Source organism: Panthera leo, chromosome A3 (genome assembly GCF_018350215.1).
Source record: "Panthera leo isolate Ple1 chromosome A3, P.leo_Ple1_pat1.1, whole genome shotgun sequence".
NCBI lineage: Eukaryota > Metazoa > Chordata > Mammalia > Carnivora > Felidae > Panthera > Panthera leo.
Window position 1 is genome coordinate 136,730,491 of NC_056681.1, and position 13,403 is coordinate 136,743,893.

Consider the following 13,403-nt stretch of genomic DNA (forward strand, 5'->3'; position numbering starts at 1 on the left):
AGTCTCAGCTGCCAATTCTGGTTTGTTGGGAACAGATTTTGTGGAAAAACCGTATTCCGTTATCAGGAGCGCAGGCAAAGAGACTGATTTTCCCGAAGCCTCAAGCTGAGGACGCCAAGCTCAAAGCCTCCCGGAGCTTTGAGGCGCCCGAACGGGACCAAAGCCCAGCGGGACCAGGGTGTGCGTGTGTCACACGTTTCCCCCTCCCCTCCCCCTCTTTTGCCTTTACTGTGACGAGACGTGTGTTTTGTCCCGATGATCTGCCTCAGCCCCTTTACACAGCAACTGTGCTCATTTTCTCCCCGGAAGGATGTCTCCCGTTCACGGGCATGCTTAGGTTCTAGGCAGCTTTCAAAGAACACATCCAAAGACCGGACTCGTCTGAACGCCTCTGTGATTCTCAGCTCCAGGCTTTTCCTCCTCCCCAGTCAAAACCAGTATCTTCCTCTTCCTTAGCCCACATATGCTGTGTGTACCTCCCCTCGACTTACGGATTTCATAACCCGCCATATCCTTGGATCCCTGTTGGCTCAGCGGGCTGCACGGCGAAACGGAATGCTGTGAGGCTTTAGGCTTGTGTTGGACTCACAGCCCCGCTATCTCGGGGCCAGAGAAGGTATTTGCTCTAGTGAAACCTTCCCTGAATTCTGCCCCTTCCGTGAGAACTGGAATGATAGCCAGTGTGGCAGTTAATGCTGGATGGCTGACCCAACCCCCTGCGGGAGTGTAGAGGCTCCAAAAATAACAACTGTGCTTCTCAGATGAGCTGAAGCTGAGGTTAGAGGTGCTGGGAGTCCTGCCAATCGGATTTACTCGGAATACTGGATTTTCCAATGGATCTAAGGGGATGAGGCCCATATTCTGTCGACGTGCTCCGGGAGGCATTGGCTGCCCCATGGCTTCATGCATCAGCCTCGACGTCCTGAGTGTGGCAGGGCCAGGGGCTCCCTTCATGGCTTGAATGTTGCCAGGCTCCACCCCAAAACCTCAGTCCTTCTGACGATCGGCAGCCTAAAATAAAGCCCTTGCTTTAAATTAGCTTAAATTAAGAGCCATACAACAATCTCCCAATATCCCCTGTGTCAGTTGAATGAAATTATACGTACGACTACCCACAATGATACGTGTACATAACAAACACATTATCTTTTTTCAACTGAAAGGGGTCTTATTTTATCAATCCCCCAGTTCTCAGGTGTGGGATCGTTCTGATACAGCTCATTGAGAACAAGACCCATGGTTCGTTCTTCTCTTCTTTGCTCTAAATACCCACCAAGTGCATTTCTACACGACTGGTGTCCACTAATCCATTTTGAATTAAGAAAGGTAAAGGGTGGGGCGTCTGGGCGGCTCAGTCGGTTAAGTGTCCAGCTCTCGATTTCGGCTCAGGTCATGATTTCAGTTCGTGGGATCGAGCCCCACGTTGGGCTCTGTGCTGACAGCGTGGAGCCTGCTTGGGATTCTCTCTCTCTCTCTCTCTCTCTCTCTCTGTCTCCCCACATACTCTTTCTCTGCCCCTCCCAGTCTCACATGCACTCTCTCTTCCTCTCTCTCAAAATAAATAAATAGACTTAAAAAAAAAAGAAAAGAGTAATAAGGAATATTTTCTATGACACTGGTACATTTTTGTACTAAGTAAACTGTCAAGAACCATTATATGTTTTAACATTTTTAAGGAAGAAACAGAGAAAATCTTGTTATTCTTGATTTTTTTACCTCGATGACCAAGTAAAACGCCAAAACCTAATGATGTACCTGGCCTTGTTTCAATGTACTCCCTGAATGCCCTTTCTACTGATGGGACCTTTCAGTGATGGGGCTGGGGACGGGGGCGGGGGGGGGGGGGCGGGAATAAACACAACCATTGTTGCTTTTGTTTCTAGGATGTTTGCCCTATAAAGGCCTATCTTAAGATGCTTTGTGGGCATTGCCAGAGAACATTCCTATAAGGAAAATATGCATTTAATTTAAACACATGATGAGCTAAGAGGAGGATAGGAGACCCACTCAGTGGCTGTACCAGTGACCAGCCCAATGGCAGACCTCCCAAGGTTGTGCCCAATGTCACCTGCTGACTTTCTCCACTTCCTCGAGGGCATAGTTTACCTGCTCATGTATGGTTTTTGGAAACACTGATGGAAAATAAGCCCAATTCCTGGTTGTTTCTGGTGCTTTGGAAAGAATTATTTACTGCTTTTATGGGAATGTGCTGCTTCTGTCTCTTCCTACCGGCCCTCAGCATTGTGCTTCCAGAATGATAACCATCTATTTCTTTCCTCACACTGCCGAGCCCAGAGTGACCCCGTCTGACCCAATTGAAATTGATTTTGTTGTTGAACTCCTGGCTAGTGCAAATTAATCTTAGATCCATACAAGATCAGGGAGGCAAGACAGAGAGGACAAAGACCTCAAGTACTGAGGGAAAAATTAGTTCTGGAGAAGGTATTTTAAGTTTGGCAAGATAAATGGCCACAATGACTTCCTTTGATAGAACATCTGTAGGAAGGGGGAGGAGAATGGCAGGGCCCCTCGGAGAAAGGCTGTAATTTAATAGCCTCATTTCCTGCCTCGTCTTGCAAAACTACCTGCCCGCTCCTGACAGCTGATGAAAATCACCAAGGGTTTGACTGGGTCCCTGGTGGGGGACAAGTTGAGACCCATCTTTCCTTCAGACTCCTGAGGCGAGAGTCTGTTAGCAGGCCGGGAGGGTTTCTGCCTCCTCTCCATAAAACAAAAATCTGATCATTTTGCTGAGTTTTTCCCAGTTCCCCGGAGGGACTGGCCAGGGCCTGCCTGCCACACGAGACCTACCCTCACCCCGCTGTCAGCGGGGGAAAGCGATTTCGTTCAGGGGCGGCCTTTGGAACTTACTCTTTTCCCTGATAAGAGATCCAGCCGGGTTCCCGGACAGTGGAAACAGAAATCTCGCTCTGTAAAGGGCTCCCCTGGTTCGAATCGAAGTCCTGCGTACTTGTAAAGTCTTCTCACAGCCGCTGTAACATCTCCAGCGTGCCTGTGCGTGTTCTTGCCAGGAGGGCCCTTCTAAGTCCTTCTCTAACACGCTGACCACTTCTCCACCTCCTGCACGGTCTTCCTCTTTGAACAGTGCACCCTTCGACGGGCCTGGGGGACATCCGATCCCGCGGCGTCCCGGTGCCTGTGTCGGATCAGTAACACTCCCGGCTCCTGATGTGCCCTGCGAAGCAGAAGAGCAGCGTGTCCTCTGGAGACGTCCCCCACGTGGGCTGCTGGGCACCGACATGTCAGGAGCAGAGGACTGAAATCTGACAGCCCTGCTCTGGGAAGACAGAAGTCAGGGCTCCACTGCTCCCCTTCAGCACCTCAACTTTGATCTTCAGGCAGATGACGCTGCCCTTTTATTTTACTTCCTATCTCACGATTTTTACACAGATCAATTTTCGGAAAACGTTGAGTAACATTCGTGGCCATGTTATAAATAAAAATGCAACGACGCCGGGTTGTTTTGTTGTTGTTGTTGTTGTTGTTAGTGTTTTTAAATTTATTTGCTTTATAATAATGTTTAGCCGCAAAGTACCAGTGTTTTATCACTTACCTTTTTAAATTTTTTTTAGTGTTTATTTATTTTTGAGAGAGAGAAACAGAGCATGAGCAGGGGTGGGGCAGAGAGAGACACACACACACACAGAATCCGAAGCAGGCTCCAGGCTCTGAGTTGTCAGCACAGAGCCCGATGCAAGGCTTGAACCCACGAACCGTGAGATCATGACCTGAGCCGAAGTTGGATGATCAGCCAACTGGGCCATCCAGGCGCCCCAATCACTTATCTTTTTAAAGTTAATAATTTAACTGGAAACAAAATAAGGTATTATGTTTTAAATGCTTAATGTCATCTTACCGGCCAAAGACAAGAACTTTCATTCAGTATGCTAATGTGTAAGTTATATACATATGTAACGTATACATAACTTAACGTAGTTGAAATCAGTAGCATATCTACTCTTTTCCTGGAACAAAGTGTCCCAATTTCTATTCATCTATATGGACTCCATCATCATAATTTTAATGTATTGCAATATTGCGTATTTTACTACTATTTATAGTATTGGGAAAACATGCCCATTGCATACATTGATTTTTCTATGAAATGATTAGTTTTGAATCAGTTGCTAAGAGTGCAATTGATGGATTGTCAAAGTGTAAAAATATGAAAGACTCTTGCTATCCATTGCCATTTTTATCCACAAGAGGTACATCGACGTGCACAGCCACCAACAAAGGCCACCAGTGTACGCACGGATGTGTGTGTACGTATGCACGCATGACCAAACTACACCGGTTATATCGATCTTAAAAAATAAGGATTTGCAGAACTCTCTAGACTTCTTATACATAAAGTCTCCTCAGAGTATTTCGGAGGATTATTGCTCTATTCAATCTTCCACCAGTGAAAACATAATTTAAGTGGAAAGGCTCAGTGTAGCTGTGGAGGATCTGGAATAAAACCTACAATTTGTGGCTGGGCAACTCTACAACGTTCTTATTCAAAAAAATAAATGATGTCATTTTCTATAAAACCAAACATGACCTATGACTCTAAATCACATGAGTGGGTTCATTTATGCTTTTAAATACGTTGCATATTAAGTTTAGCCTAAGGGTATTTTAAAAGAAGAAGCGAAAATATGTGAACTTGAGAGACACACGGTGTGGGGGCACCACACCATGGTGGTTCAGCCAGTTGAATGCCCAACTTCAGCACAGGTCATGATCTTGCAGTTCTTGAGTTCAAGCCCCGCATCGGGCTCTCTGCTGTCCGCACAGATCTTCGGATCCTCTGTCCCCCTTTCTCTACCCTTCCCTCTCTCTCTCTCTCTCAAAATACATAAACTTAAAGACACCCTGGAAACCCCAGGAAATGGTTAGAGTGTGAAAATGAGTCTGTGATGCAACCATTTGAAAAGGAAAAGTACTTCGCAGGCTCCTGGAAGTCTGCATAAAGGACCCTGAATTATGGATAATTCCTTCTTGCCCCAGAGGTAGTCTTTGCATTAAATGTCAATGCACCTGCTTGACTGGGGACGATTCCTTTCACTTGAACAGGAAAGTCATTTAAAAATAGCTACAGAGTTAAGGATTATCTTTTCATCCAGCTGAACAACAAATTCAGACTAAGCCACCGCATTGCGCCCAGTGGACGGACGATCGCGAGCCCTCGGTTGGGGCTTGGCGGTGCGTGATCTTGGTCAGTCTGCCACGCTCCCCCGTCAGGCTACCCCGCCACTTTTCTAAGAAGAATCTGAAACTCAAGGCTCCACGTTCTTGCAATGAGAGTGTGCGAACAGTGCTTCCGACCTGGGGATTTCCTCAGGGAAATTCTGGGATGAAATACTAAGCAAGTTATTAGAATTGTCCTTAAACGTCTACGGTACTTGGTCAGGGTACGAGTGTGAATATTAAAACCTGTGCGTTTCTATAGGTCTTCCCAGTGTTTGTTTCTCAGCAGACAGAAAAAAAACAAAATGCCAGCCTCGATGAATTGTTTATCCGGTGAAGCATTCCACCTGCATTGGGGAAAATGGGTTTCACATTAGCATGAAGGAATTCTCATAAATCCAAAATATCTACCGATAAGCTCAGGATGTGTGATCAGTTACTTTCTGGTTAGTAATTGGTACAAAATGTGAAGAATCAATAACGTGTAGCGTTTGCTGATTTAACCAGGCAAAGCAGGTTATGTTCACTTAGTCGTGGACTAATCCTTCAGAGATAATCAATATTGTAATTACAATACATAAAGAAACAACAAGGAAAAGGAAGCCATAATAATTTATTGTAAATGATGTCTTTCTGGTGTCTCTGGAACATTCCCAAAACAATTACAGCTCATTTTTCTACATTGTGCTTCACTGTGAAGACTTAGCATATAAATCAGATGATTATCTAATTGGATTTTGAGTCTTTCGAAAATTGTTAAATTTCTAATTTCTTCCTCTCACAGCATACTCGGGAGTTATGATACACGAGGCAAATGGTTAGGAGCGTAATTAGGGCCCAAGAACGGAGCATATGTTACGTTTAACCTTGTGAATATAAAGGCTGAAGTGCAGTCGAGTTCTGTTTAACCTTGATATCGAGACCAAATGAATAAAGTGCCTGTTAATGAGGAGAAGAGAAAAAAGAAGAAGTCACTGTAATCATATGAAAATCCATGGAATAAAATCCACATATACTTAAAAATGTCTCTCTATAGCATTTGACAATATCGCCAACTAAATATTAAACTCTTCCAAAGGTCTGTATTAGAGGTGACTAGAAAACAGGTTTCTATTTGGCATTGATCAATAGCATATTTGGAGACAATCCGTTGCTCTCCCCCTGATTTTCCGGTTTACCTTGAAGAAATCCCTATCTGTTTATGTTCTCGTCATTTCTATGGTGAACCAGTGAATCACATGCCATAAACATAGAGCTTAGTGCTTTGGGAACTGCTGAGGCATTAAAGCATCCTGGTGTTTCTGTCTGGCACTCTGTGTGGAACATGCAGGACGCATGGCCATTTCCGAACGCGTTCACACGCACTTTGGTTCCACAGGGCCCAGTCTGGCAATATGGGCAAGAGGACTTCACTGGGCCTTTCTCCAAGCGATGGTTCCATGATTTAAGGAAGCCAAGTACATTCAAGGTAAGAGAGTCAAGGAATTCATTCCAATAGGCATAATTGACTTTGACACAAAGGACAGAGAGGACTAGAAATGGAGGGGGGCATTGGCCTCTGTTCTTTGGCTCCAATAACAGTGCCCTCCTGGCTCTACTAAATCACCTAATGGTCCACTATGAGACATACTTCTTTACCTCTCCATTTAGCTCTTTCCTGTGAAAACACAAGCCTATCTCAGTGTGTTTATTCCTTACACGTGGTTCCCGACATGCATGTCCCAAAGGGAAAGTGAATGTGTAGTGAGGCACTTCATATGAGGTGTGGACCGCAATACTTGCCTTGGAGTAAGAGTTCGATTGCTATTATACCAGTATTCTCATCGCCATTGGTTGTCGCCCCCATATTGGCCGTTCCAAATGAAAACAGTTAAGTAACACGGAATGCCCTAGAAACCCCCAAGTATCAACCAGGCATTCAGACTGACAGAGACGTCCAGAAGAAGGACATAGGGACCATTAAACCCTACTTCCCCAAAACAGTCCTATCACACAGTCTTCTCCTGGCTTACCCCTAAGCCTATTTTAAATTTAAAGGAACCTAAGCTGCCACAGACTGAATGTCTGTGTGCCCCCAAGTCGGTAGGCTGAAGCCCTCACCCCCAAGGTCATGCTTTTAGGAGGTAGGGTCTATAAGAGGTGATGAGGTAGTAAGGGCTCCACCTTCATAATGGGATTAATGCCCTTATAAGAAGAGGAGAGAGAAAGCTGTCATCTCTCTTTCTGCCATGCGAGGACTCACCATGTATTCACTCGGGCCTTTTGGACCTTTTCGAACAGCGAGGCGGAGTCCTGCTAGTTCTCGCCCCAGATTCCGCGATCCTGGAATGCCTCCAGCTCTAGTTTTTATGTCCGGGTCGTACAGCTTATTAATTGCATTTAATTGCATGTTACAATCATGGGCTTCGCTACTGGCCACAGGAAACTATTGCATTATTTTTCGTTTGGTCGCCTGCCCTTTACTGGCGCACGGAGCCCTTACCTTTCTTTAAAAACAATTTTTTTTTAATGTTTATTTATTTCTGAGACAGAGCATGAGTGGGGGAGGGGCATAGAGAGAGGGAGACACAGAATCCGAAGCGGGCTCCAGGCTCCGAGCTGTCAGCACAGAGCCCGACGCGGGGCTTGAACTCACGAACTGTGAGATCATGACCTGAGCCCTAGTCGGTCGCTCAACCCACTGAGCCACCCAGGCGCCCCAGAGCCCTTATCTTTCTGTACATACCCTCGTTTTTTTAAGGTACAAAGAAGGAAATCTATATGAGCGGTCAGCCTTCCCCGTGACCCTCAATGCAAACAAAACTTCCATCTGTTTGTTTTATTTCTGCGCGGTGCCCTGAGGCTCTCTCCGGCCTCCAGGAGCGTGCTGGATGATGAGAGTTCTGTCTTGGACACAGAAGGCCAACGTTGGCAGCCTGGGTCTTCCCTGTGCTCGTTTTTCACTTTAATGAGGTCCTTGAGGGCAAAGGCAGTTGAAAATATAAATAAAAAAATAAATACATCTCGTGTGGCTACGCAGGAGGCCAAATCTGAGACCCGTCCTCAGTATACATTGGGTCTATTAAAATACATCTCTGAGCCAATAGAGGGCAGAGCCCCAGAAATCCTGTTTTTCAAGGAAATAATAATAATTTAAAAAAATCTTTGAACACTTCTAGAAAACCCCGAAGTTTTCTAAGTGTAAGTAAACGGGGCTGGTGCCTGCCTCCCTGGCCATTTCAACAACAGAGAGAAAGGCGGGAGGGCTGCAGACAGGACATTCTAAGTCACTAGTGGTTCTGTGCATCGTGAGAGAAGTTAAACAGTGTTGAATCCCTGGCAGTTGTCAGCGTGTGTGTGCGGGAACGTGCACGTGCGTGTGTGTACTGTTTCTAATTTTGTCGTTCACGGCTTGTAATTCATTTCTTGGTTTTCTTCTCTTTCTTTTCTTTTCTTTTTTGGAGAAGCGCACATCAGAACACGATTCCCAGTGAAACCACTTACACCCAGCCTTTCAACTCTGGAGGATGCGACAGCCTATGATACACGGAAAGACTACCAGCCCCGTGTTTTATTTACGCAGTTTAAGGAACTTTGGCTCCAAGAGGCTACGTGGCTGGCCCGAAGGAAACCAACATCTTCAGAAATCGGTGAGTCTTGCCTTTTCAAGCAAGATTACATTTTTATTTCCCCCCAGTTTTCCTGAGATATAACGCTGTATAAGTTTAAAGTGCGCCAGTAACGATCGGATGGACTTACGTACTGCGAAATGACTACCGTGATAACCTCAGTGAACACTCATACCCTCACATAGTTACGTATTTTATATTTTGGTTTACAAAATCAGTTAAGAAAGGGAAATGGCGATACCTTAAGGCCAAGACAAATTGTTCTTCTATTCCATTTTCTAGAATAAACACAGTGCCAAGTGACACAAAATGTTCCACGATGTTGGAGTCGAGCCTGAGGAGGAGATCGGGATCGGTGAACTTTCTGCAGGCCTCGGATCCGGGCGTCTCCACGGTGCCCCGATAACAGCGGCCACCGCGAGGACCTAGCAGGCAGTCACCCAGCCAGCTGCACCGGAGTGCCAGCAGTGACAGGGCAGGGGATGGTCCCCTCTTACGTACTGTTTCGCCTGGAGAGGAGATGGGCCATGCAGACGCTGAACTGCAGTCTTCTTACCCCTATTTTTGTCACCAGGGGCCAAGGTTCTTCTTAGTTTATATAGTGCACAGACTCGACAGACATTCTTTCGAGTAGAAAGCCTTTGGCACTCATTTGGAGACTTTTACTATGTTCTCTTTCGCTACATTCTGGCACCTGTCTCTGGAAAATGCAAACGTCTGCCTTAATATCTTGCCTCAAAACCATAGAAGACAGTCTTCATACTAATGGCATTTGTTCCTCATGAAAGATATTTTTTTAAAGCTTCTCCAGCAGCTGGGGTCCAGGAAAGGAGAGGGCGGATGAGAACTCATGAAGCTCTTAACAGGTGCACAACCACACCCAGGTGAGGAGGACTACAATTACAACCCAAGTTCTTGGCTCCATTTTTCTTCCTCTCTTGACACGGCAGAAAATGCAACATAAACCCTGTGAATGTGGACGATTGGCTGTGTCCTACCTCTGTGAAGAGAAATTAAATTTTTCATTAGCCAACTTGAATTGTTTCTTATTTTTCATGTATCACTTTGCTGGACATAGGGCTAGTCTCTTACAAAAGAGGCATTTTTCTCTTAATCATATGGAAATTAGGGATCAATTTGTTGATGAGGCCATGAAGTGAAAATTCTGAGCTTCATGGTCCATTGGGCATTAAAAATATGACTGGAACTGGCACAGAGGCTCAGAGCAATTAAAATGGCAGTGATGTTTCACCGCGGAACGGTGTGGGAGAAAAATCACCCTTGCACGCACCCAGTGCTGCTCTGTTTTAGTGTATGTGCCCCTGGCCCCGGTAAGGTTCACCGTTCACCACCCAATGTGACATCTTAAGAGCAAAACATCGTTTAGGAGGGGTTTTTTTTTCCCCAAGAAGATAAATTACCACTTAGGAATTAACAGTCCAAGAAGTTAAATGTTACAAAAAATTTCCGTGCAGCATAAGGATTTCTTTTTGAAGATAACGCCTGCAAGGATGACAATTTCCCCTGGATCTCAAGAGAATGCATAGTGAGGTTGTCTGGTTCACTTGAGAATAAAACCAAAACACAACAAAAATATCAGATAAATTGTCAAAAATTGTAATGTCAACAAAGGCCCTCAAGTTAGATACACTGGCCCAACGTTACTCACGAAATGTCAACAGAGACCCTCAAGTTAGACACACTGGTCCAACGTTACCCCTACTCTGCCGATGACAAATGTTTTGTCGGCATCAGCCCGTTTTGGAAAACCACTGTTACTGTAAAATCAGTACATTCTCAGTGTGTTTCAAATTACTGCAAAGTTTTGATTAACTCAACCACAGAGAGGACCAGAATGATTTTTGACAGCCATTTTGATTTTTAGAAGAAAGCAGATCGACACGTTTATCTGGTCTTCTATCTCAAGGAAGTAACTTTTAAGACGCTTACACGAAAACTTTGTGTGTTCGTTAGCCTGCAGTTAGCTGTCAAATAAAACACTTATGTCCCCAACACGGCGTGATCACGGTTGATCACTGTAGACGCTAAGCAGCGGTAACGTTACTGTTTTTCACAGAAGGACTCCGTTTCCCTCTCCAGACGCTCTTCAGCACTAAGGGGATCCTGGTTTACACTCTGGGCTCAGTCTGGCCCATCGAGAAACAGAGGCCTGAAGCAGTGGATGGGTGTGGATGTCACGGCAGGTGTCTGAAGCTGGGAAGTCAGTTATGGCCATCGCCCTCAGTGCCATATGTTTTTGCTGTCTGATCTCTCAGGAGAAATTCAGACCTGGGGACGGGAGGGACACAGTGTAAGTATGTGGCCTGTATCCCGTTATTCCATTTTCCCAACTATCACAAGGTGTAGGCTTGTCCTTACGCCCATGGTGGAAGCGAGGCAGAGAGGGGCTTTGTGAAGTTCAGTGATTTCTAGTGATCACCCTCAAAACCACGTAGACTGGAAACAGCGGAGTCACGAGCCACACCCATTGTCCTGTGGGGCCCCAAGTCTGAGCTACCCTGATATGAAAGCACGTTCACACCTGGCCAACTCCACCCCCCGGGGCTCCGAATGCCGAGGTCAGTATTAAGAATGGAATACGTTGTCAGACACACGACTGCAGGTACCAACGTGCAAGATGTGTTTCGAGTGACCCTCCTGAGGAACATTCCTCTCTGATCCAGCTGAGAGGAAATTTCCCAAATTTCAGCTACCGGATGTAGCCTAGCAACTTCTTTTCTTTCCTCTGGTTATTCCTTCCTCTGGTATTGCCTCTGGTTAGTGGCAGAGACCTTGACCTAATTGATTGTTTTCTCCCAGACGTAGATAATCACAAAACCTACTTTCTAGAGTTCTTCTTTTACTAAAAACTTCTAGAAGGCAAATTATTTTTCTTCAGAAAATGACCCCAACTTCCTGGCCACAGTTGAAAAACCCAGCAAGGAACATTCCATCTCAGCCGGGTCAACGGAACCCCAAATCCCAGAAATGGGGAGCAGGCGGAAGGAAGGGAGGCAATAGGTCTGGGGCAGCAAACAGACGAAGCTGGGCCTCGAGGATGTCCGGGTGCTGAACTGGAGGCCAGATTCAGCAGCGTGGACTTCATAAATCTCGCAGTAAACTGTGACAACACAAAGGTCCCCGAGCACTCTCTCCATCTGTGATATTTATCTTCTAAAAGGCCTGGCCTTCTGCACGGACACACATTCAGTAATTCCCAGGTTGGCATTTTCTTTTTTCTGCGTCTCAGTTTTCTGACCTTTGCGGAACTGCCAGAGAGGAGGTCGTCCACCTGCAACTGTGTGTGTCTCCGGGACAGAAGGAACGCGGGCAGGGCGTCAGGGAGGGGGACTGGAGGGGCTTGGTCTGCGTTAAATGCTTCTATTTCTGGAGCAGGACGTGAGCCGAGAGAGAGAGCGAGCCACGGCGGCCGATTAGGAGGCAGCGTAGGGTGTCACCCCCACGCTGGCCCGAGCCTCCCAGGAGGAGGTGCGACGGGAGATGAGCAAGGCGAGGAAATGCCTTAAGGGGGGAAGACAAAGAGAAGGGTCTCCCGTGACACTGCGCCTCAGACAAACTGAGTCTCAGGATACCAGACACCGAGGAGTTGGGCTTTTCAATACCTGAGGGTTTGCTATCAAAAAACATGGTGAGAACTCCCGTCTCCGCGATGGACCGTGTGTGGAACAACTCGTCTGTGTCACTGAGAACACAGCCTTCCTTTCTCACGCGCAGTCAGCGGCTGGACAGACTCTCCTCCCGGGTGACCTTAAAATGATGTTAAGAGGGGACACCGAATGCACGGCCTCCTTGCTACCCTCTTCCAGATGAGTCAGCTTCCTAGGAGGTTGTGAGAAATTCTGGCCACGTTTCCCGGCAAAGCCCCCGATGGCCCCAGGACAGTTCATCTGCTCCCTCTGTTCTTCCTTCGGTTCGTGCACTGCCCCCCCCCCCCACCATGTCTGGGCTAATAACAGGCTTACAACCTCATGGGGCAAATACTTGGGGGGGGGGGGGTTGGGAGAGGTGAGAAGGGGTAGTCAGACGATGGTTTGGGGGACGGGGAACACAACGCCTCCCGCAGACCCGTTTGAGGTGGGGCCCCCTGGGAGCCCCTCCAGAAGCAGGTGTGGATAACTGGGGGGGTCTGTCCTGTTCACTGGTCGGGTGCCCCCTGCTGGATGAATTGTACAGCACGTTCTGTGTATTTTGGAGACCCCGCTGCTGACAGAGCAAACTCGTTGTTTGCTTAGAAATTTTTTTGTTTGTTTGTTTGAGAATTTAGGGGATCCACTTGGTAAATGATCTAAAAGGGCTTGTGTGGAACAGGAGGACAGATCGCTCGTGACCCGACGGGCTTCTACCCGGGGCCCGCAGAGATCAAGGCCAGAGACCCTAGTTATTATCCAAAGTGCGTCACAAAACCGGGTCCGATCGCGGCCCACGTGGCAGTGGCTCTTAGCAGCAATGACGCCCACGTGACTTGGGGTCCCCGGAAACAGAATGCCGGAGACGTGCGCTCCAGCCGCGACGTCAGCGGCACACGTGGGAGCAAAGTGTGCGCACGCGCGCAGCACCCTGGGCCGTATTTGCCCGCGT

At 46.9% G+C, this 13,403-nt stretch overlaps 1 long non-coding RNA gene across 1 annotated transcript; it reads right to left on the reverse strand.

Moving 5' to 3' along the window:
• Window positions 1–5,974: 5,974 nt before the first annotated feature.
• Window positions 5,975–13,391, reverse strand: LOC122216655. Its single transcript, XR_006201023.1, has 3 exons — window positions 10,755–13,391; window positions 9,046–9,804; window positions 5,975–6,135 (listed from the first exon to the last, which is right to left on the reverse strand). It is a non-coding gene; the product is annotated as an uncharacterized LOC122216655 (long non-coding RNA).
• Between the last annotated feature and the right edge of the window lie 12 nt (window positions 13,392–13,403).